We start from the raw sequence: 22043 nt of genomic DNA, 5'->3' as shown, positions 1-22043 counted from the left end.
CAGGGAGTCTGCTTGAGGTTTTTTCTCTCTCTCCCCCTCTGCCACTCACCCCTCTCTCTCTCTTTCTATCTCTCTCTCTAAAATAAGCAAATCAATCTAAGAAGGAAGGAAGAAAGGAAAGAAAGGAGGGAGAGAGAGAGAGAGAAAGAAAGAAAGTGAGCTTGGGGTGTCTTGCTGGCTCAGTTGGTGAAACATGTGACTCTTGATCTCAGGGTTGTGAGTTCAAGCCCCACATTGGATGTAGAGAGCACTTATTTTAAAAAAGAAAGGAGGTGAGCTCAACTAAAAGTAAACATATGAGAGGGAGGTTGATATAGAAGCCAAAGTGGAGTCTGGTAATGAACTCTCCCATAATCTCTTATTAGAAAATTCTTCTAGGGGATGCCTGGGTGGCTCAGTTGGTTGAGCAGCTGCCTTCGGCTCAGGTCATGATCCCAGCGTCCTGGGATCGGGTCCCACATCGGGCTCCTTGCTCAGCAGGGAGCCTGCTTCTCCCTCTGCCTCTGCCTGCCTCTCTGTCTGCCTGTGCTCACTCTCTCTCTGACAAATAAATAAATAAAATCTTTAAAAAAAAAAAAAAGAAAGAAAATTCTTCTAGGAGTTGGTGATCTCTCACCAAGTCAAGACATAAGCTTTGCAAGAGGGTTATTCTGTACGTAAAACCTCCTGAATATCATCCCCTCCTGTCCTATTGGAATGTATAGCTTATCTGAAATCCAAAGGCTGGGTAAGACAAAAACCATGGATTTTAGAACATTCTGTTACTAGTCATAAAGAGATCAGTTATTGCATGACATAGAGAAGCCATACTATCCCAACAGTACCATGTACATGGGGAAACTCGTTACATGTGAGAAGGGTTTCAATAGGTGTGTCTCGTGTAACCAAGACAAGGTTTTCTAAAGAACCAACCTCACAAAAGAGATGGGAGACATATTAAGATGTGTGATGAATTCATGAACATTCACTATACGCTTTTTCCACTTGTCTATGTTTGAAATTTTCCATTAAAACTAAAGAAAATATGATTATTTAAAGATCCTCAAAGAGGGCGCCTGGGTGGCTCAGTGGGTTAAGCCGCTGCCTTCGGCTCAGGTCATGATCTCAGGGTCCTGGGATCGAGGCCCGCATCGGACTCTCTGCTCAGCAGGGAGCCTGCTTCCCTCTCTCTCTATCTCTGCCTGCCTCTCTGTCTACTTGTGATCTCTCTCTGTCAAATAAATAAATAAAATCTTAAAAAAAAAAAAAAGATCCTCAAAGATATCAATGAAGAAGTAACATATGTTTATGAAATATAACAAGAAATTATAAAACAAATAAAATTAAAAAATACAATTAGAAATCCCATAAATAGAAAAAGTAGTGATAGAAATTTAAAAGAAACCCCCAAACAACCCAATTATAAATGGACAAATATTTGAATAGGTATATTACAAAAGAAAATATATGGAAATTAAGGAAATACAAATTAAAACTCCAACAAAATACCACTTCACACCCACTAGTATGGCTATAATCAAAAAGACAGAGAATAAACAAGTGTTGGCAAAGATATGGAGAAATAGAACCCTCATATGTTGCTGATGGACATATAAATGGTACAGCTACTAGGGCAGTTTCTTAGAAATTAAACATAAATTTATAATAAAACCCAGCAATTCCACTCCTAGATGTCTATCCAAGAAAATGAGAACAAGTCTATGCAAAGACTTGTATACAAATTTTCATAGCAACATTATTCATAAGAGTTTAAAGTGGAAACAATCCAAATGTCTATCAACTAGCATAGATACAACCATAATGTGGTAGTTATATCTATGTAATGGAACAATATCAGCAGGATATAGGAACAAACAACTGACACACAGGCTACAGGATGAATAAATCTCAAAGAACCTAGATGCATAACACATGCTGTATAATTCCATTCATATGAAATGTCCAGAAAAGGCAAATCTATAGAAAAATAAAGTATATTAGTGGTTGCCTAGGGCTGGGATGTGGGAACAAAGGTGACTTCAAATGGGCACGAGAAATTATTTTGGTGTGATAGAAATGTTCTAAAACTGGATTGTGGAGACAGTTGTACAACTTTGTCAATTTACTAAAAATCACTGAATTGTATAGTTTAAATGGTATGCAAATTTGCTATAGATTGAATGTTTGTGCCCCCCCATTCATATGTAAGCAGAGTCCTCATGAATAGGATTAATGCTCTTATAAAAGAGGCTTCAGGGGCACCTGGGTGTCTCAGTGGGTTACAGCCTCTGCCTTCCGCTCAGGTCATAATCCCAGGGTCCTGGAATCAAGTACCTGCATTGGGCTTTCTGCTCAGCAGGAAGCCTGCTTCCCTTCCTCTCTCTCTCTCTCTCTCTCTCTGCCTGCCTCTCTGCCTGTCAAATAAATAAATAAAATCTTAAAAAAAATAAAAAAGAAAAAACTAGAGCTAAGATCATACTTAACATTTAAAAATCAAATACTTTCCTCTTAAGATCTGGAACAGTGCAAGAAAATGTGCTCTCACCATTTGTATACCTCACTACTGTGAGGTTCAATTTACTGAAAGAAGGCAAAGGAGGGAAAAAAAAAAAAGAAAGATGGACTGGAAAAGAGTTATTGTCTATCTGGAAAGAAAAAGAGAATCTATAAAAAGAGTTGCTATAATTTGCAAGTTTCAAAAGGTATCAGGACTCAGGATCAATGTACCATAATTGATTGTATTCTGTATACTGTTGACAAGTAATTTTAAAATGAAGCTAAGAAAATCATATAATTTATAAAAGCATCAAAAACATGAAATATTTGTGACTAAATCTAACAAAATAAATGCAACGTTTTTATGTTGAAGGTTATTACTCATTGCTCAGAGACAGTAAAGAGGATTGAACTAAATGGAGAGACAATACCACATACACATTTGGAAGACAATACTGTTAAGATGTAATTCTCTGAATTGATCTATAGATTCATCACAATCTCAAAATCCTGTAAGATCTTTCATAAACATTGAAAAATGGATTCTTAAATTTATACAGAAATGTAAAGGATCTCAAAGAGCAAAATAATTTCCAAAAAGGAGAACAAATTTGGGTACTCATACTATCTAATTTCAAGAGTTATTATAAGGCTACAATAACCAAGACAGTGTGGCAATCCTGCAAGGATAGACATGTGGCCCAAAGGAGCACAACTGTGTCTAGAAATAGATAAACCGAGTTTATTCTTTTTTGTTAAAAAAAAAAAAAAGATTTATTTATCAGAGAGAGAGCATGAGCAGGGCGAAGGAGAAGAAGGCTCCCCAACACACGACTAGATCCCAGGACCCCTGGATCAGGACCTGAGCTGAAGGCAGACCCTTAACCAACTGAGCCACCGAGAGGCATCCTCAATCAACTGAGTATCAACAATGTTGCTAAGATTAATTCGGCATGGGAAGAATAGTTTTTTGTTTTGTTTTGTTTTGTTTTTTAAAGATTTTATTTATTTATTTGACAGAGAGAAATCACAAGTAGATGGAGAGGCAGGCAGAGAGAGAGAGAGAGGAGGAAGCAGGCTCCCTGCTGAGCAGAGAGCCCGATACGGGACTCGATCCCAGGACCCTGAGATCATGACCTGAGCGGAAGGCAGCGGCTTAACCCACTGAGCCACCCAGGCACCCCGAAGAATAGTTTTTTTCAACAAATGGTGATGAGATAATTATACTTCCCCATTAAAAAGAATTTTTTTGAAAGATTTTATTTATTTATTTGACAGAGAGAGACATCACAAGTAGGCAGAGAAGCAGGCAGAGAGAGAGGGAAGCAGGCTCCCCACTGAGCAGAGAGCCCAAGGAGAGGCTTGATCTCAGGGCCCTGGGATCATGACCCGAGCCAAAGGCAGAGGCTTTAATCCACTGAGCCACCCAGGCGCTCCTAAAAGTCCCAACTTTTGATGACACATCATTACATACCTAATAAAACAGCTAAAATTTTAAAAAGTGAAAATACCAAACACTGGTAAGAATATGGAAAACCTAGAAGTCTCATAAATTGCTGTTGGAAATATAAAATGGTAAAGCCACACCAGAAGAGTCTGGCATTTTATTAAAAAATGAAGCATACATACAGCATGACTATTTGTTTTCTACTTTTGGAGGTTCTTTTTATTAGCAATACTAAGCTTTTGTTTTTGACATGCCTTTCACACTCCTGGGCATTTGCCCCAGAAAAATGACTCGAGTTCACACAAAAACCAGACCGTGGTACATTCATATGATGGAAAACTACTCAGCAACAAAAAGGAACAAACTGTTACTATATGAAACAGCTTGGATCTCAAGGGACTTATGCTAAGTAAAGAAAAGATACTTTCAATGGGTCACATATTCTATAGTTCCATTTATGTAACATTGTTCAAGTGAAAAAATTACAGAGACAGAGAATAGATCAGCAGTTGCCAAGGGGTTAGGCTTGTGGGGGTGGGAGAAAGGAGTGGGTGTAACTATAAAGAAGTGACACGGGGAAATATCTGTAGTGATGGAATAGTTCTGGGTCTTCATTAAAGTGCATCAGGAATCTTTGTATGAGAAAAATCATGTAAAAATATATACACACATTATACCAATATTAATGCCTGATTTCAATATTATAGTATAGTTACAAGAGACGTAATCATTTGGAGAAACTGGATGAAGGGTTCATGGGAACTCTACCATTTTTGTAACTTCCTGTGAATCTATAATTATTTTAAAACAAAAAAATAAAAGTTAAGCAATTACTTCTTGGCCTTTTGGCTAAGATCAAGTGCAGTATCTGTTCTTTTCAGTTTAATATGATATGTCCTCTATCTGAGGACAATCTATTAAGTGGATTTTTGGACCAAGGATATGGAATAGGAGCTTGCTTTGTCTACTCCATGCATTTGACCTGGTATTGCAGTACCTCCTATCACAAAGAGAAGATAGTTCTTTTCTATCACAAAGTGCAACCCCTCAGGGGAAATACCTAGGTGTCTAAATTCAGCTTGAGCTGTGGAGGATTGTTTATCTGAGATCATGTGTGCTGGATGCTTCTGCCTTCTAGTGTCTGGGCTGGAGGCTTGTGTCTGGCTTCCTGGATGTGTAGGTATAAATACACAATATGGTGTTTTATTTATTTATTTATGAGAGAGAAAGAGAGAGGGGGTGACAGGGAGAGGGACAAGCAGACTGTGCTAACTGCAGAGCTCTATGCCAGGTTGAGCCCCTGCCCCAGCGATCATGTTCTGACCTGAAATCAAGAGTCAGATGCTTAACCCACTGAGCCACCCAGGAGTCCCTACCTCTTCTACTATTAATTGACATTTGCTGGGTTTCTAGGTTGGGGCTATTACAAATACTACTGCTATGTAGTATGTTTTCCCATAAACTATATACTTGAGTGAATTTCTGGGTCAAAAAACATGTGGTTCTCTAAATTTGTTAGATAATTCTAATCTATTTTTTCTTTCTTTCTTTCTTTCTTCCATCCTTTTTTGTTTTTTTTTTTTTTTAACTTAAAGATTCCACTTATTTACTTGACACAGAGCGAGAGACAGCAAGAGAGGGAACACAAGCAGCGGCAGAGGGAGAAGCAGTCTCCCCACTGAGCAGGGAGCTCAACTTGGGACTGGATTCTGGGACCCTAGAATCATGACCCAAGCCGAAGGCAGATGCTTAATGACTGAGCCACCCAGGCACCTCTCTAAGCTTTTCTAAAGTGGTTGTATCCATTTTTACTCCCATTTAATCCCAGTTCCAATTACTCCACATCTTTGTCAACACTTAGCATTGTTAGTTTCTCTGATTTAGGCATTGTGTCAGGGTATAAAGAGATACCATTGCAGTTATAAGATATAATTTCCTGATTATTAATGAGATTGATCACCTACATGTGCGTGTGCATTTGTGTTTGTGTGTATGTATGCCATCCGACTTTTCTCTTTGGTGAAGTATGTTTTTAGACTTGATCATTTTTGGGGCACCTGGGTCACTCAGTTGGTTAAGTGTCTGCTTTCGGCTCAGGTCATGAGATCAAGGGTTCTGGGACAGAACCCTGTGTTGGAATCTCTCTCAGGGGAGAGTCTGCCTCTCTCTCTCCCTCTCCCTCTGCTCTTCCCCTTCACATTTCCTCTCAAACAAATTAAAAAAAAAAAAAAAAGGCTTGGCCATCCCCCCACCTCCCCACTGAATTGGTGTCTTTTTTTTTTTTTTTAAAGATTTTATTTATTTATTTGACAGAGAGAGATCACAAGTAGGCAGAGAGGCAGGCAGAGAGAGGAGGAAGCAGGCTCCCTGCTGAGCAGAGAGCCCGATGCGGGACTCAATCCCGCTGAGATCATGACCTGAGCCGAAGGCAGTGGCTTTACCCACTGAGCCACCCAGGCGCCCCTGAATTGGTGTCTTAATTTGTAGCAGTTCTTTGTCGATTCTAGTTATGTACCCGCCATTGGTTATATGTGTTACAAATATCTTTCACTCCATGGCTTCCCTTCTATTCTCTTAATGGTTGCTTCTGATGAACAGAAATTCTTAATTTTAATGTAGCCAAATACTTTTTTTTCCCCCTTGTAGTTAGTTCTTTTGTATCCATTTAGTTTTTTTTCCTAATCCAAGATCATGATAATATTCTTCTAATATTATCTTTTGAGAAGAGACAAACCTGAGGGCTGACCTTCAAATCATCAAACTTCCCTGCTTGAGCTGGGACATTAGCTTTCTGTCCTTGCACTAAAATTTGCATCACTGGCTCCCCTGGTGTTCTGGCCTTCAGACTTGGGTTGGATTTATACCACTGACTTTTGTGGATATAAGGTCAGGAAATCTTCTTTAACATTTTAAAAATTATTATTATTTTTAAAAAGATTTTATTTATTTATTTATTTGACAGAGAGAGAGAGATCACAAGTAAGCAGGGAGGCAGGCAGAGAGAAAAGGAAGCGGGCTCCCCAACGAGCAGAGAGCCCGATGCGGGACTCGATCCCAGGACCCCGAGATCATGACCCAAGCCGAAGGCAGTGGCTTAACCCACTGAGCCACCCAGGCGCCCTTTAAAAATTATTTTAAGTAGCATCCACATCCAGCATGGAGCCAACAGGGGGCTTGACCTAAGGACCCAGAGATCAGGACCTGAGCTGAGATTGAGAATCGGATGCTTAACTTCTGAGCCACCCAGAAGCACCAGGAAATCTTGATCTGTAGATTCAAGAAGTTCAACAAAACCCAAGTGGGATACATTTTTATAAAAACCATACACCAAGGGGCGCCTGGGTGGCTCAGTGGGTTAAGCCTCTGCCTTGGCCTCAGGTCATGATCTCAGGGTCCTGGGATTGAGCCCCACATTGGGCTCTCTACTCAGCAGGGAGCCTGCTTCCTCCTCTCTGTCTCTGTCTGCCTCTCTGCATATTGTGATCTCTGTCAAATTAAAAAAGAAAGAAAGAAAGAGAGAGAAAGGTCTTAAAAAAAAAATACACCAAGATATAACTCCAGATTGCAGATGGAGGATCTTGGGATTTCTTAGCCTCTATAACTGTGTAAGATTTTCTATCTATATCTATATCTAAATCTATTAGATATCCCAGAGCCCAACATGGGGCTCTGTCCCAGGACCCAGGAATCATGAGCTGAGCCAAAGGTAGACGCTTAACTGATAGCCACCCAGGCATCCTTGTTGTGAAATTCTTAACACATCTCTCACAGTAATTAATATAACAAGACATAGAAAATCAGTAAGAAAACAGATTTGAACTTTCTATTTTGTCAAGTATTTTTGTTATTTTTAGAGAGGGGATTTGTCTGATTTACCTCTTCAGTTATTACCAGAAGCTATACAGTTTCCATTAGGGGAAGGACACAACATCTCAACACCTGCCAATAGTAAATATTTGGGCCAACCAAATATATTGGAAGATGGTAAAGTTTTTTAAAAATATATTTTTAAGTTTTTAAAATTACCATATAATGTATTATTTTTTTAAAAATTTTTTAAAGATTTTATTTATTCATCAGAGAGAGAGAGAGAGGGAGAGAGAGCGAGCACAGGCAGACAGAATGGCAGGCAGAGTCAGAGGGAGGAGCAGGCTCCCTGCCAAGCAAGGAGCCCGATGTGGGACTCGATCACAGGACGCTGGGATCATGACCTGAGCCGAAGGCAGCTGCTTAACCAGCTGAGCCACCCAGGCATCCCCATATAATGTATTATTAGCCCCAGGGGTACACGTCTGTGAATCACCAGGTTTACACGCTTCATAGCACATACCTTCCCCAAAGTCCATAACCCCAGAACCCTCTCTCTCCCCCACCCCCCCAACCTTGTTTGTTTTGTGAGATTGAGAGTCTCTTATGGCTTAAAAAAAAGGGGGAGGAGGAGCCTGGGTGGCTCAGTGGGTTAAGCCGCTGCCTTCGGCTCAGGTCATGATCTTAGGGTTCTGGGATCGTGCTCGCTTCGGCAGCACATATACTTAGGGTTCTGGGATCGAGTCCTGCATTGGGCTTTCTGCTCAGCTGGGAGCCTGCTTCCCTCTCTCTCTCTCTCTCCACCTGCCTCTCTTGTCTATTGTGATCTCTCAAATAAATAAACAAAATCTTAAAAAAAAAAAAAGAGAGTCTTTTATGGTTTGTCTCCCTCCTGATCAGAAGATGGGAACGTTTTTTAAAGCCTATTAGAAAGTGAGGGTAAGAAACGATGATATTGGATAGGAAGATGGTAAGCAGACACTCAGTTCTCTTAAAAAAACAATGAATAGTAGAAACTGGGAATTAGCACTAGGAAGAAGGCAGAAAGTTCTCTTTGGGACGAACAAATAAACTTTGATGGAAAACAAGACATTGTAACAAAAAAATGCAATGGATTTGAAATCATCTTGGATCTCCTTTTACTAACTCTATACTCTTGGACCAATTATTGACATTTTGAACCTCAAGTTTCTTATCTATAAAATAAAGAACATTCTATCTATCCTTCTAGGGGTTAAATTTTCCTCTTATAGGCTATCAGAGCACTGTGTCTATTCTCCTTCAAGCAATTTATTACTGAGAGTCTACATTGTGTTAGGAGCCCACACAATGGTGAACAAGATAGATCAGGTTTATCATTATGTTCCTAGAACCTGGCTAGCCTAGCAGATAGTAAATATTCAACAGATATTTCTTAAATGATGAGCTTATATAAAAGCAAAAACAAGGGGCGCCTGGGTGGCTCAGTGGGTTAAGGCCCCTGCCTTCGGCTCAGGTCATAATCCCAGGGTCTTGGGATCCAGCTCCACAATGGGCTATCTGCTCCGCGGGGAGCCTGCATTTTTCTCTCTCTCTCTGCCTGCCTTTCTGCCTACTTGTGATCTCTGTCTGTCAAATAAATAAATAAAATCTTTAAACAAACAAACAAAAATGAAACCCATAATGGGTGCAAAAGTATTCATTAAATGGCAAGTGGCTTTCTACAATAAAATATAGGTTATTACTTTTTTTTTTTGAGACATGCATGCATTTACTACTTGATAAATAATGCATTGGCAAACTACAAGGAATGGATTATTTAACAAATGGAGCTTTAAAAAATTTAACTACTTGGGAATTTAAACATTTGTATTTACCTGTTACATGCTAAAAAAAAAAGTGACTTTTCTCTATAGAATAAGACTATTTAAGGGATTAAATGCAAAACTCAAGTCAAGTGACAGAATGGAACAAAAACGATTTGTTCTATGGTGCTACTGTTTAACTCAAACATGCACCTTATATTTGTTCATTTGATGGGACCATTTTAAAAAAAATTTGGATATTTCCAAAATGCCCTATCAGACTAGCTCTTACTCTTTTTTTTTTTTTAAATATTTTTTATTTATTTGACAGAGAGAGATCACAGTAGGCAGAGAGGCAGGCAGAGAGAGAGAGTGGAGGAAGCAGGCTCCCTGCTGAGCAGAGAGCCCGATGCGGGACTCGATCCCAGGATCCTGAGATCATGACCTGAGCCGAAGGCAGCGGCTTAACCCACTGAGCCACCCAGGCGCCCCTAGCTCTTACTCTTTACTTAAGATTATTAATCTTGCCTGAAACACTGTAAAGCAGTTGGTTTTCTATCACAAGTCTTTATTTTCACAGGTCTGGAAAAAATGTGCTTTGATTCTTCCTTTTGTTTTCCTCTTCAACCATCATTTTGTATTTTATTTTGCCACTTCTCATCACCTTTCCCCATAGTTTTATGATTTTCCTCAGAGTTTATTGATAGGTTATTACTTTTAAGTAGTATTCTTGATGCAGGAAAACAGAAAAAAACATCATACTAAAGAAGCACCCATTGGGGGACGCCTGGGTGGCTCAGATGGTTAGGCAGCTGCCTTCAGCTCAGGTCATGATCCCAGAGTCCTGGGATGGAGTCCCACATCGGGCTCCTTGCTCGGCAGGGAGCCTGCTTCTCCCTATGCCTCTGCCTCTGCCTGCCATTCTGTCTGCCTGTGCTCACTCTCCACCCTCCCCCCCATAAATAAAATCTTAAAAAAAAAAAAAAAAGAAGCACCCACTGGGGTGCCTGGGTGGCTCAGTCATTAAGTGTCTGCCTTTGGCTCAGGTCGTGATCCCATGATCCCTTCCTGCTCAGCAGGAAGCCTGCTTCTCCCTCTCCCACTCCTTCTGCTTATGTTCGGTCTTCCTGTCTCTCTCTGTCAAATAAATAATCTTAAAAAAAAAAAAAAAAGAAACATCAATTTAAAGGTGAATTATTGGGTGCCTGGGTGGCTCAGTGGGTTAAGCCGCTGCCTTCGGCTCAGGTCATGATCTCGGGGTCCTGGGATCAAGTCCCACATTGGGCTCTCTGATCAGCAGGGGGCCTGCTTCCCTTCCCCTCTGCCTGCCTGCCTCTCTGCCTACTTGTGATCTCTCTCTGTCAAATAAATAAATAAAATCTTTTTTTAAAAAGTGAATTATTTACATAAGTAATTTCAAAAACCAAAAATCATAGGTTAAATGACAAAATTATTTAAGTGGAAAAAAATTTTTTCCTCCATTTTATTTTCTACCACAAAAAATAGATTTATGTATGTATTATGTATAGCTTCAACCTAATTTTTAAAAAGATTTTATTTCTTTATTTGACAGAGAGAGATCACAAATAGGCAGAGGCAGGCGGTGGGGGCGGAATGGGGAAGCAGACTCCCCACTGAGTAGAGAGCCCAATGCGGGCTCAATCCCAGGACCCTGAGATCATGACCTGAGCCGAAGGCAGCGGCTTAACCCACTGAGCCACCCAGGTGCCCCTAGCTTCAAACTTATAAAAAAAATTTAAACAGTAGACAGTTAACAATCTTATGCCCTTCATCTGGATTTCCTAATTATTAAAATTTGCCACATTTGTTTCCTCAATTATTAACATTTTGCTACATTCACTTTAGTGCTTTGTAACATATTGCCACATTTGTTCTCCTCATCCAAGCCATTTGAAAGTAAATTGCAGACAGAAAGATATTTTGTTTCTAAGAACCTCAGCAAGTATGTCCTAAGAACTATGACATTCAACATAACCTTGATACAACATTCCAGATATTTAACATTGGTACTATAATGCAATCGAATAAATAGTCAAATTTCCCAATTGTCTCACATTTCCCAATTGTTCATTTAGTAGCTTTTTTTTAAATCCAAGATCCGAGCAACAATCACACACAATATTTAGTTTTCACATCCCTTCAGTGATCTTCATTCCAGAACTGCTCTACTACTTTTACTTTTATGATACTGCTTTTTTGCAGAGTTTAGAGCTTTTATTTTGCTGAATGCTTTATAATTGCCTTACAATCTCATCATGAGATTTGGGTTAAACATTCTTGGCATTTTGGCAGGTGAAACATCCTTCTCAAGTGCATCAGATCAGAAGGCATAGATCTCCTTTTTAAAGATAACTCCATTATTAAATTTTTTCTTAAGACAAAGAAAAACTCTTTCACTTTAACTATCACATTAGTTTTTGGTTAGTACAACCCGTCTTTAGAAGTATTCACATGTGTTCAGAAGGCGGGCCAGTGTGCACTAGTGGACACAAGGCAGGTGGTGGCTTAGTGGGAAACACGCTGGAATGAGATGTCAGGTTCAGTGTCATTTTGGCCAATAACTAGTTGTGGGTCTTCAGATAAATTGCTAAATCTTTATCCGTTGAGAGAGAGAGAGAACTGTGCCAGGTTTCTAAAGATCCTTTGAATTCTAAAATTCTATGACTGTGAATCAAGTTGTAGTAGACACAGAACTGGGCTTGGAATCAGGAGACCTGGATTTGAGCACCGGTTCTGCCACATACCAGCTATGTGAACATGCACAAGTCATTTAATCTCTCTAAGCCTCGCATAGATTTACCCCACAGAGTTCAGAAGGATTAAGAGGGTTATTGCATGTCAAAGCGCATTATAAACTGTAAAGAACTACCCGAATGTCAAGTATTATTTCATTATGTCCAGTTTTTCTTCTCCTGAGCTAGTCAATCAGAAAAAAAAAAAAACAACCCAACCATAAAAGGAGACAGACCTCATCAGTTTAAATTTTAGAACCCAGAAAATGACAGTCTATTTAATTGTGCGTCATAATAAGTGTATGGATTTATAGAATAGAACTATTCTTACGCTTTGTTAAAAATGCCCACTAAAGTTACGAATACGTACTCACTTGCACAGGCCGGTCCTTCCTAAGAAGACGGTGATTGCTCTTGGGATCCCCCCGCAAAACAGTGAACACAGTGTATGAGAACGATAACAAGTACTTATGAACTTCCTCATTCAGTGATCGATTTCGTGTTGCGCCCTCAGGTCCACCGGAAGAGTTGGCAAACTGAGGCAAAGGCAGAGGGGAAGTTGTCCTGTTTTTCCAGCGAGCGGGGACAGCCCTGGGATAAACTAAGCCTCCCTGGGCTGAAGGCATGGTTTTCCCGAGCCAGCCCGTGGGACCTGTCACCCAGGCCAGCCCTTTATAGTCTTAGAACGCTTAGAGCCCTTTATATTCTTTATTTTCTAAAACTGCTGTACGGTTTCTTTCTGGCCCTTTGATTGCAACTCGGGGAACCTAATTCGTTAGTGCACACTGGCCACATTTTTTCGATTATTCAGCAGGAGTGATAAAGTATCTCCCTGGAAGAGGTTCAGGGCGCGCACACGCCCCTGGGTTTGTGTTGAGTAACACTCGAACTATCCATGCCGTGAAGTGCCTAGCACTTTTGTTGCTCAAGACTCCAGACGCTGCCAGAAAATGGCTAACGAAACGCCGGGAGAACGGCGCCGCGGCGGACGTTGGTGCGGTTGGACGTGCCTGACCTCCAGCCCACGCAAGGGGTCGCGCCGCCCAGGTGGCCGCGGCCGCCTCCGCGGAGCGCGCTGGGCGCCGTCGCCCGTGCTAGTGCGCACGCGCGCCCGTCATCCGGGTGCTGGCTGCGGCTGCAGGTTGCGCTCGCTGCGCACAAGCACCAATCGCGAGCCAGGCTCAGCCCCAGGGGGCGGGGCGGGGACGGGTTGAGGTTTGTGGGGTCCTAGCGCCTGACGCTGAGCAGGGCGGAGAAGGTGGGCGGGGCTGAGCCGCCCCGACCAGTGACGCGAGCAGTAGTTGAGGAAATGTGCGCTGGTTCCCCCTGCGGTCGGGAGATCCCGAGCCTGAGCCTGAGGCGGGCGTGGGTGAGAAACACCTTCCCTTCCCCTTTCACCACCCCGAGGGTCAGGGATCCGTCTTGGGCCAACTGACCTGCTTCCTCCTTCCTCCCCAGCAGCCCCGACCGTCCTGACATTGCCCAGCCAGAGTATCACGGGTCTGCTCCTACACCAGGAGCGCTCAGATTCCCCCAGAAAACCCCTGAGGGGTTAGCAACCACCTAGTAGGTTTCGGTCCCAAGATTCTGAAGGTCAGGTAAAATGGGGAATTCAGGGGGGTTCTCTGAAAGTACGTTGATAAAACTACTATTGTTGACTGAAGGGGTGTCGATTACATTGGATTGATGGGATATGGCCTACTTAAACCTGGCTTTGGCTCCACCATTAGTGGCTGTTGGCAAATTGCCTCTGAGAAATGAGAGTAATAAAGGTTGATTACAGCAACAGGGTTGTTCTGAGGTTAAATTGTGTAATACATGTGAAGTGCTTAGCGTAGTGCCTGAAAGTACTTAGTGAATGTTAGATATTATTCCATGGTCAAATGAAGGAGACATGGGACCCTAAAAGTCCCTCTAGTTTCAAATCAAGTTTCTTTTTTTTTTTTTTTTAAGACTTTATTTATTTATTTTACAGACAGAGATCACAAGTAGGCAGAGAGGCAGGCAGAGAGAGGAGGAAGCAGGCTCCCTGCTGAGCAGAGAGCCTGATGCGGGGCTCAATCCGAAGGACCCTGGGATCATGACCTGAGCCGAAGGAAGAGGTCTTCACCCACTGAGCCACCCAAGCGCCCCTCAAATCAACTTTCTTGATTGTGCAGAATATTTGTCCCTTTTATCCCATTTATTCCTTTTACTAACCAATTTTACAGCTCTGTTTCCTATCTCCATTTCTTCCATCATATTCAGTCAGTTGGTCAGTCAATAAACATTGGTTGAAATGCAAATAGCCCTGAGGGAAACTGAAAAAGGTCTGCTTTCATGGAACTGACTGATTGGAAAAAGAGAGACAATAAATACGTCACACATTTTGGAAGAAACCATGTACAAGGTGATGAACAGAATCCTAGGAGAGCAAATAACAGGACAGGTTAAAAAAGAACAACAGATTGTCAGGAAAGGCTCATCTGAGGGATGAGGAGTCAGTAATGTGAGAAATGGCCTGGGGAATTGTTTAAGGCAGAGGGAATGGCTGTGCAAAGGATCTGTGGTAATAAGGACCTTGGCTATTAGAACTGAGTGGAGTTTGGTGCTGGAAAATCTAAAGTATAAAGAGGAGCCTGGAATGAGTCTGGAGAGGTGAATGAGGGCCTATTCCCCCAGGGCCCAAGAAAATAAGAAACAAGATCAGATTTTACTGTAATTGCAACTGAAAGCCATTAGAGCAAGGAAGTTGGGCACAGTTTGCAATATGACATCTGTGTCTATATTTTGGGCAATATATGGGCCAAAGAACTGGATTTCAAGTACAACAAAAGAACCTGAAGTTGAGCCTATTTAACACTAAGTTGGTCAAATTACATGTTCTGATCTTCAGTTTCCTTATAAAAATGTATGAGCATCAATCACATAAGACTGTATACAGAAAAATACTACTTTCACTGAAAATTGTTAAATAATGTAAGTTGTTTCTAAGTGTTTTGTATGTCTTCTTAGTGTTACTTATAGTTGCCTAATCAGTGCTATTTAATAAGTACATTTAATGGTGTGGGGTTTTTTTATTTCAAGTGGTAATCCAGTCAGTCATTCTTAACCATTTTTGTACAATGTACTACTAAGGAAAATAATATGTACTGTTATAAGTGTGTAGTTTTTTTTTTAAGATTTTATTTTCAAGCAATACCTTCCCCCAGCATGGGGCTCGAACTTACAACCCTGAGATCAAGAGTTGAATGATCTACCAACGAAGCCACCTGGGTGCCCCATGAGTGTGTAGTTTATTGATGTTGTAGTTCCAAATGTATTTTTAAGTGCTTAGCTGTGCATTTTCTAGTGAAATTTGCTATCACATCAATTTTTATATTTTTATTTGGATAATTATACATTACATAAAATGTACTATTTTAACTATTTCTAAGTGTACAGTTCAGTGGCATTAAGTATATTCACATTGCTATGCAGCCATCACTAGAACTTCTTCATCATCCCAAACTGAAACTCTACCCAGTAAACAATAACTCCTATTCTACTTTATAAACCATGTATTTTTTTTAAGGTGTCAGGTGAGTTTCCTCCCCAAAATTGTAAAAGAGTCTGGTGATCAGTAGGATTGTTTAGTCCCATTGAAGTGTTCAGTGGACCATTCCATATAAGTTTAGAAACCACCACCCAAGAAATAAGAACTAGTGTAACTTTTTAGCTCAGATAGTTAACACATAATAATGAAAAGTACTAATATAGGACCAATTAATTTTTAGCACTGAAAAATTGTGCTCTCTGACCATAAAATGTGCTCTATGGTCTTGTAAACGTTTGCTCCAAAATGGCCCAGACAATGTGCCTCTCCCTTTATGTTCAACTATTCTAAATGCATGTCTAATTAATATTATTAATTTTCATTAAAAAATAAGTGATTACAGCTCTGGGTAAATTTTGTTTTAAAAATCACTCTTGTGTGAGGAATGTTGTAAAAAAAAAAGGAAAGAAAGAAGGAAGCAAGTTTTTGCCACATTTAAAATAATTAAACATTCTATAAAGTTATAAAGATCAAAAGATCAAGATGGTTTTTGATCTGAGTCGATAAATTTATTTTTAAATATATCCTACATGCATGGAGTTTTTCACTCCATATAACCAAAAATTAAATATCTTTGCCAGGCTGGCTCCTTCTTCCTGATGCCTGTGTCACCCACAGTGTTTTTATCCCCAGTGTGAGGGCATGGCTATAGACCAGTCAGTGATTGCAAGGGAGAGATTATGGTATATGGGGCCACAAGAGAATTTTGGGGATGATAGATATGTCCACTATCTAGACTGTGATGATGGTTTCATAGGTGTATACCTATGTCATACTTAGCAAGTTCCACACTTTAGCTATGTGCAGTCCCCTGTGTGTCAATTATATTTCAATAAAACTGTAAAAAAAAATCCAATTGCAAACTTCTCATTCTCTCTGGATGCAGATTTAGCCTTTCATGGGTTTTAATCCCTGTGAGACCTATCTAGTCAATTACTCTTTGAGACACAACAAAAAGTACTCTTTTAGGGGTGCTGCGTGGCTCAGTCATTAAGCATCTCCTTCAGCTCAGGTCATGATCCCAGGGTCCTAGGATCCAGTCCCACATAGGGCTCCTTGCTCATCAGGGAGCCTGCTTCTCTTGCTGCCTCTGCCTGCCTCTCTGCCTGCCTGTGTGTTCTCTCTCTCTCTCTCTCTCTCTCGCAAATAAATAAAATCTTTAAAAGAAAAATTACTCTTTTAATTGGCAGGAAAAAAATGCAAATATTTTATCTACCTTTGCCAATTAAAATATCATGGACATATGGGGCACCTGGGTGGCTCAGTAGGTTAAGCATCAGGCTCTTGGTTTTGGCTTAGGTCATGATCCCATGGGTGGTAGGATTAAACCTGCAAGGCAGGGCTCCTTCCCTTCTCAGCAGGGAGTCTGCTCCAAACTCTCTCCCTCTTCTCCTCCTCCCCCAACTCCTGTGCACTCTCTCTCTCTCAAATAAATATATCTTTTTAAAAAATAAGAAAATATTATGGATGTATAGTTACAAGCATAGTTTACCGACTGGGATTCTTACAAGTTTCAAAAGTTGAAAAGGTTTGAAGTTTTGGTTGTTTTTTAAATCAAAGAACACTCTTTTTTCAAAGAACACACTTTATGAAAGAACATATTAAAAAGCAGTAGAGGGGTGCCTGGGTGGCTCAGTGGGTTAAAGCCTCTGCCTTCGGCTCGGGTCATGATCCTAGGGTCCTGGGATCGAGCCCCGCGTTGGGCTCTCTGCGCCGCGGGGAGCCTGTTTCCTCCCCTCTCTCTCTCTCTTTCTCTGCCTACTTGTGATTTCTCTCTGTCAAATAAATAAAATTTAAAAAAAAAGCAGTAGAAAAACAGTAAGAGTATTTGACTGTATTCTCAGGAAGTGACTTTAAATACCTCAGAGCCCTTACCAGTCCTATCTTGAGTTCTCTCAACATCCCATGCATATGTCACTATAGTCACAGTTAAACAAACTTAAACCCTAAATGTGATTTGGGCAAGGGAGTCTAACAGTGTAGACCTGGGCCACATAGAAAAATGTGGCTTAGATGTTGGGCCTCATGCCATTTCTGAAATTATGCCATTTTTTTACACCTGAAACTGTATCTGGTTTTTTTCTTAAAAGTTATTTTTAAATACTATGGTTTGAATGGTGCATGAAGGAAAACTCTGAAACCAGTAACAGTTTAAAGCTCTGGAAGCTCAAGCTATTGTACAGCCTAATCCTCTCCATCTGTTAAATCTATTTACCTTTAATTGCTATACCAGAAATTTCCCATGTCTTTAAGTGAAAACCTGGAGCCTTCTCTAAAGTGGTCTTGATATCTATGCCACGGGGCCTCCTTATGGGTGAGAAAGCCTTCCACCAGGGATTTATCATTCTTTAGAAACTCTTTGGATGTGCCACAAAGCAGCACACATTACCAAGTTCTATTCATTGTGCAATGGTGTTAGAATGACACTCCAGTGTATTTGAGCCACAAACAGAAATTTAGTAGAAATCTGGTCAAATTATCCACTTCTTTCTTTCTTTCTCTTTCTTTTTTTTTAAGATTTTATTTATTTATTTGACAGAGAGAGATCACAAGTAGGCAGAGAGGCAGGCAGAGAGAGAGGAGGAAGCAGACTCCCTGCTGAGCAGAGAGCCCAATGGGGGGCTCAATCTCAGGACCCTGAGATCATGACCTGAGCCAAAGGCAGAGGCTTAACCCACTGAGCTACCCAGGCGCCCCAGCATCTACTTATTTCTTAAAAGCACAAATCAGATGAAATACTTTTGAAAGACAAGTTATCTAAACAACTCACAAGAATAATAGTGAGAAATGTCATGTTGTCCTTGAGAGAGGTGTCCAGGGACAGGAGGGCTCTAGCAGTCTGAGCCACTGCTGTCTAGCCTGTTGGTGGCCTGCTGAGGAGTCATCTTTGACTCAGCACTTTTTCACAAATATGAAAATTATCACCTCCCAACACCGTCCTCAAGTGAATGCTTCTACCTTTCTCAACAAGTCCTTTTGATTTCAATTTTTAGTTTTTAAATGATCTGCAAAAGAAAGCCATTTATACGGCGTGTGGCTTTTTAAACTGTCATTGTCCATAGACGGTTATGCCTCCTGACTTTCTTTAAATGGTAAGACCATATTTTTGTAACTTTTGGACAAATTTGTGTCAGTCAGATTTTATGCACAAAGTGCTACACTGGGTAAAAAGGAAAGCAAAGATAGATAAGCCCCTTATGCCTCTAAGGCACAAGGTATGTTCCCAGGCATGTCCCTTTAATAAAAATCACACTATGAGAAGTTCTGCACTAAATGGTGGGACTATTGCTGTGGAGACTGGGGGAGTGGAGTGATTAATTCTGATTGTGGGAATGGAAGGTGACAAATAGAGAACATTTGAATGAATCCCGAGAGAACCTAGACTTTCTACAAAAGGTAAGGGTACCCCTATTTGGTGCATAGGGATAGGGGTGGGCACAAGGCAGGAAAAGCTTTTTTTTTTTTTTTAAACTCTGAAAAAAATAACAGATGAACTAGAATTTTCTCAACAAATGAAAGAGATGCTCATAAATTGTTCCTACACTTTGATTCTCTTTGGGAGTGGCCAAAGGCTCAAATAATTTGGAAGGATGGGCATCTGTGCTGACTTGCAGGAAATATGAGTCAGCTTTTCTCATGGACTCAGCACTGTTGTTACAGCTAGGATATTTGGAAACATGAAGCTCAACAAATCAGACAAGACAGAGTCTTTTCTTTTTTCTTGATTGGCCCAGACATGTGTTCTGCAAGGGTAAACAACAGGGATGCCCTGTTTATTGGTGAGGGGAAACACCTGCAACTGAAAAAAGTAAACTTAAAATACTTCTGTTTTTCGTATAGTTCTTCAGACTGGGAGACAGAAACATATCTCTCTTCTGTGCTTTGGGAATGTATATTCAGTTGCCTCTAGACAGCTTGGTCCCAAATTCACCTGAAGCTTAAAATGTATTTGAGGGTAAACTCATTATCTTTACCCCAAACCTGTTTCTCCTATATTCTTTAATTTCTTGAATAGTACCCACCATGTACCAATCACAAAAGTCAAAACCTGTGAGTAATCAACTCCTCTGCCCCACCCTCATCTTTTTTTTTTTTTTTTTTTAAGATCTTACTTAATTATTTGACAGAGAAAGAGAGCACACAAGCAGGGGGAGAAGCAAGCAGAGGGAGAGGCAAGCAGGAGAGGGAGAAGCAGGCTCCCCAGTGATCAGGGAGCCTGCCTTGGGGCTCCATCCCAATATCCTGAGATCATGACCTGAGCCAAAGGTAGATGCTTAACTGACTGAGCCACCCAGGCACCTCTCTCCACCCTCCTTCTTAAACATTTTATCATCAAAGCCAACCGATATTAACCTTTTTAACATCCAGTTGTACTGTTCCTATTGTTCCTCATCACAATCTCTATTCCGACTGACCTAGTTCAAACTGTACTGCTGGTTCTTTTGGTTTGTTTTTTGTTTGTTTGTTGTTGTTTTACCTGTTGTAGAAATCAGCTCATTGGATTCCCTATCTCTTGTCTTTTCCTCTTCAACCCTACCTTCCTTTTGTTGCCAGGCTAATCTTTCTAAAGAAGAAATATGATAATCCAGACATAGCTTGAGGTTGCTAGATTCCTCCTCTCCTTTCTTTCTGTTCTTGGTGGAAAAGTCACTGTCCAGTGTTGACGATATCTAAGAGGAGCGAGCATTACGACCTATGCGTTGTTCTCCTGTGCCTCTCTCCAGGATAGTGGAGATAGCCTCTCGTTCTTTCAGATTCAGGACATGAGGTTCTTTTTTTCTTTTTTTTTTTAATTTAATTTTTTTTAAAGATTTTATTTATTTATTTGACAGAGAGAGATCACAAGCAGGCAGAGAGGCAGGCAGAAAGAGGAGGAAGCAGGCTCCCTGCTGAGCAGAGAGCCCGATGCAGGGCTCAATCCCAGGACCCTGAGATCATGACCTGAGCCGAAGGCAGCGTCTTAACCCACTGAGCCACCCAGGTGCCCCAGGACATGAGGTTCTTTTTTTTTTTTTTTAAGATTTTATTTATTTATTTGACAGAGAGAGATCACAAGTAGACGGAGAGGCAGGCAGAGAGAAAGGGAGAGAGGGAAGCAGGCTCTCCGCTCGGCAGGGAGCCCGATGTGGGACTCGATCCCAGGACCCTGAGATCACGACCTGAGCCGAAGGCAGTGGCTTAACCCACTGAGCCACCCAGGCGCCCAGGACATGAGGTTCTTAATTGAAAGAAACAATTTAAGCCTCTGCCGTCTATAAGGATTGGGCTCCCCTACAAATGTGTACAGACAGAGAGATGGACTGGTCAGTTATATCAAACTATTTATATTAAAGACAAAGTTAATCCAGAAGGGGAGAACTCTAACAATTACCTTACTCAGAATTTAGAGAAAAATGGCCTTTTAATGATAAAGATTTTAATTAAAAACCAAAAAGATCTCCAAAGCTGCTTCTTAGGCCATTTTAGTCTCTTTACAGTCCCCATTTGCTGTCCTGTCTCCTAGAAATGGATATCCTTCTTCTACATTCTCTGCTTATAACCCTGTGATTTCATAATTGGTTGTAATTATTTTATCAGCATTTTGAATTTAATAAACATCACTTACTGATTTAATAGAATTTAGATGTTGTAATAGTAACTTACAGAGTTTTAAATTCTACCGAAAGGGAAACAGAAAGTTGGCATGAGGCTTTTATTTGAATGTATTCGAACTGAAATGGAAGAAAGGCTTTTAGAGATGGCACAATAGGGCAGTGCTGGCGAACCCTGCTGGCCTGTGCAGTGCTGCCTGGAATCTGGTCGTGGATGGCACAATGAAGAAAGGAGAGCCACAGAATCCTTGATTCAGGCTGATGAGAGTAGATAATGATACAGCTCGTTTTAAACAAACTCTATGCGAAGAAGGGATAGGGAATTAGTGGAGCTGTGAAGAGACAAGAAACCTATTCTTCTGTTTCATATTTTCTTTTTTTTTTTTTTGTTTCATATTTTCTTGATGATCACATAGCACGGGGCTCTGTTTGCCATAAGGTTAGCAGCAAGGATTGAAATACTAAAGGTAATAAAAATGGTTGTTGCTTGCAAGGGAAAATCTCGAGGGCAAGAGTTCAGGTAACGCATAGGGGCAACTGGATGAGGGTAGGGCTAAATGGATTGGGTTATAGTGCAACTGAGGTGGGAAAGGCAATCAGAGATGGATTTAA

The 22043-nt window shown here is 40.8% G+C and overlaps 1 non-coding gene across 1 annotated transcript; it reads left to right on the top strand.

The window, feature by feature from the left end:
• The first annotated feature begins 4751 nt into the window (after positions 1-4751).
• Positions 4752-4941, top strand: LOC122894777. The gene has a single exon (XR_006381843.1). It is a non-coding gene; the product is annotated as a U2 spliceosomal RNA (small nuclear RNA).
• The last annotated feature ends 17102 nt before the right edge of the window (positions 4942-22043 follow it).

This window comes from Neovison vison, chromosome 13, assembly GCF_020171115.1.
Source record: "Neovison vison isolate M4711 chromosome 13, ASM_NN_V1, whole genome shotgun sequence".
Lineage (NCBI taxonomy): Eukaryota > Metazoa > Chordata > Mammalia > Carnivora > Mustelidae > Neogale > Neogale vison.
Note: the sequence above shows the minus strand (reverse complement) of the source record. Positions and strands in the feature narration are given on the sequence as shown.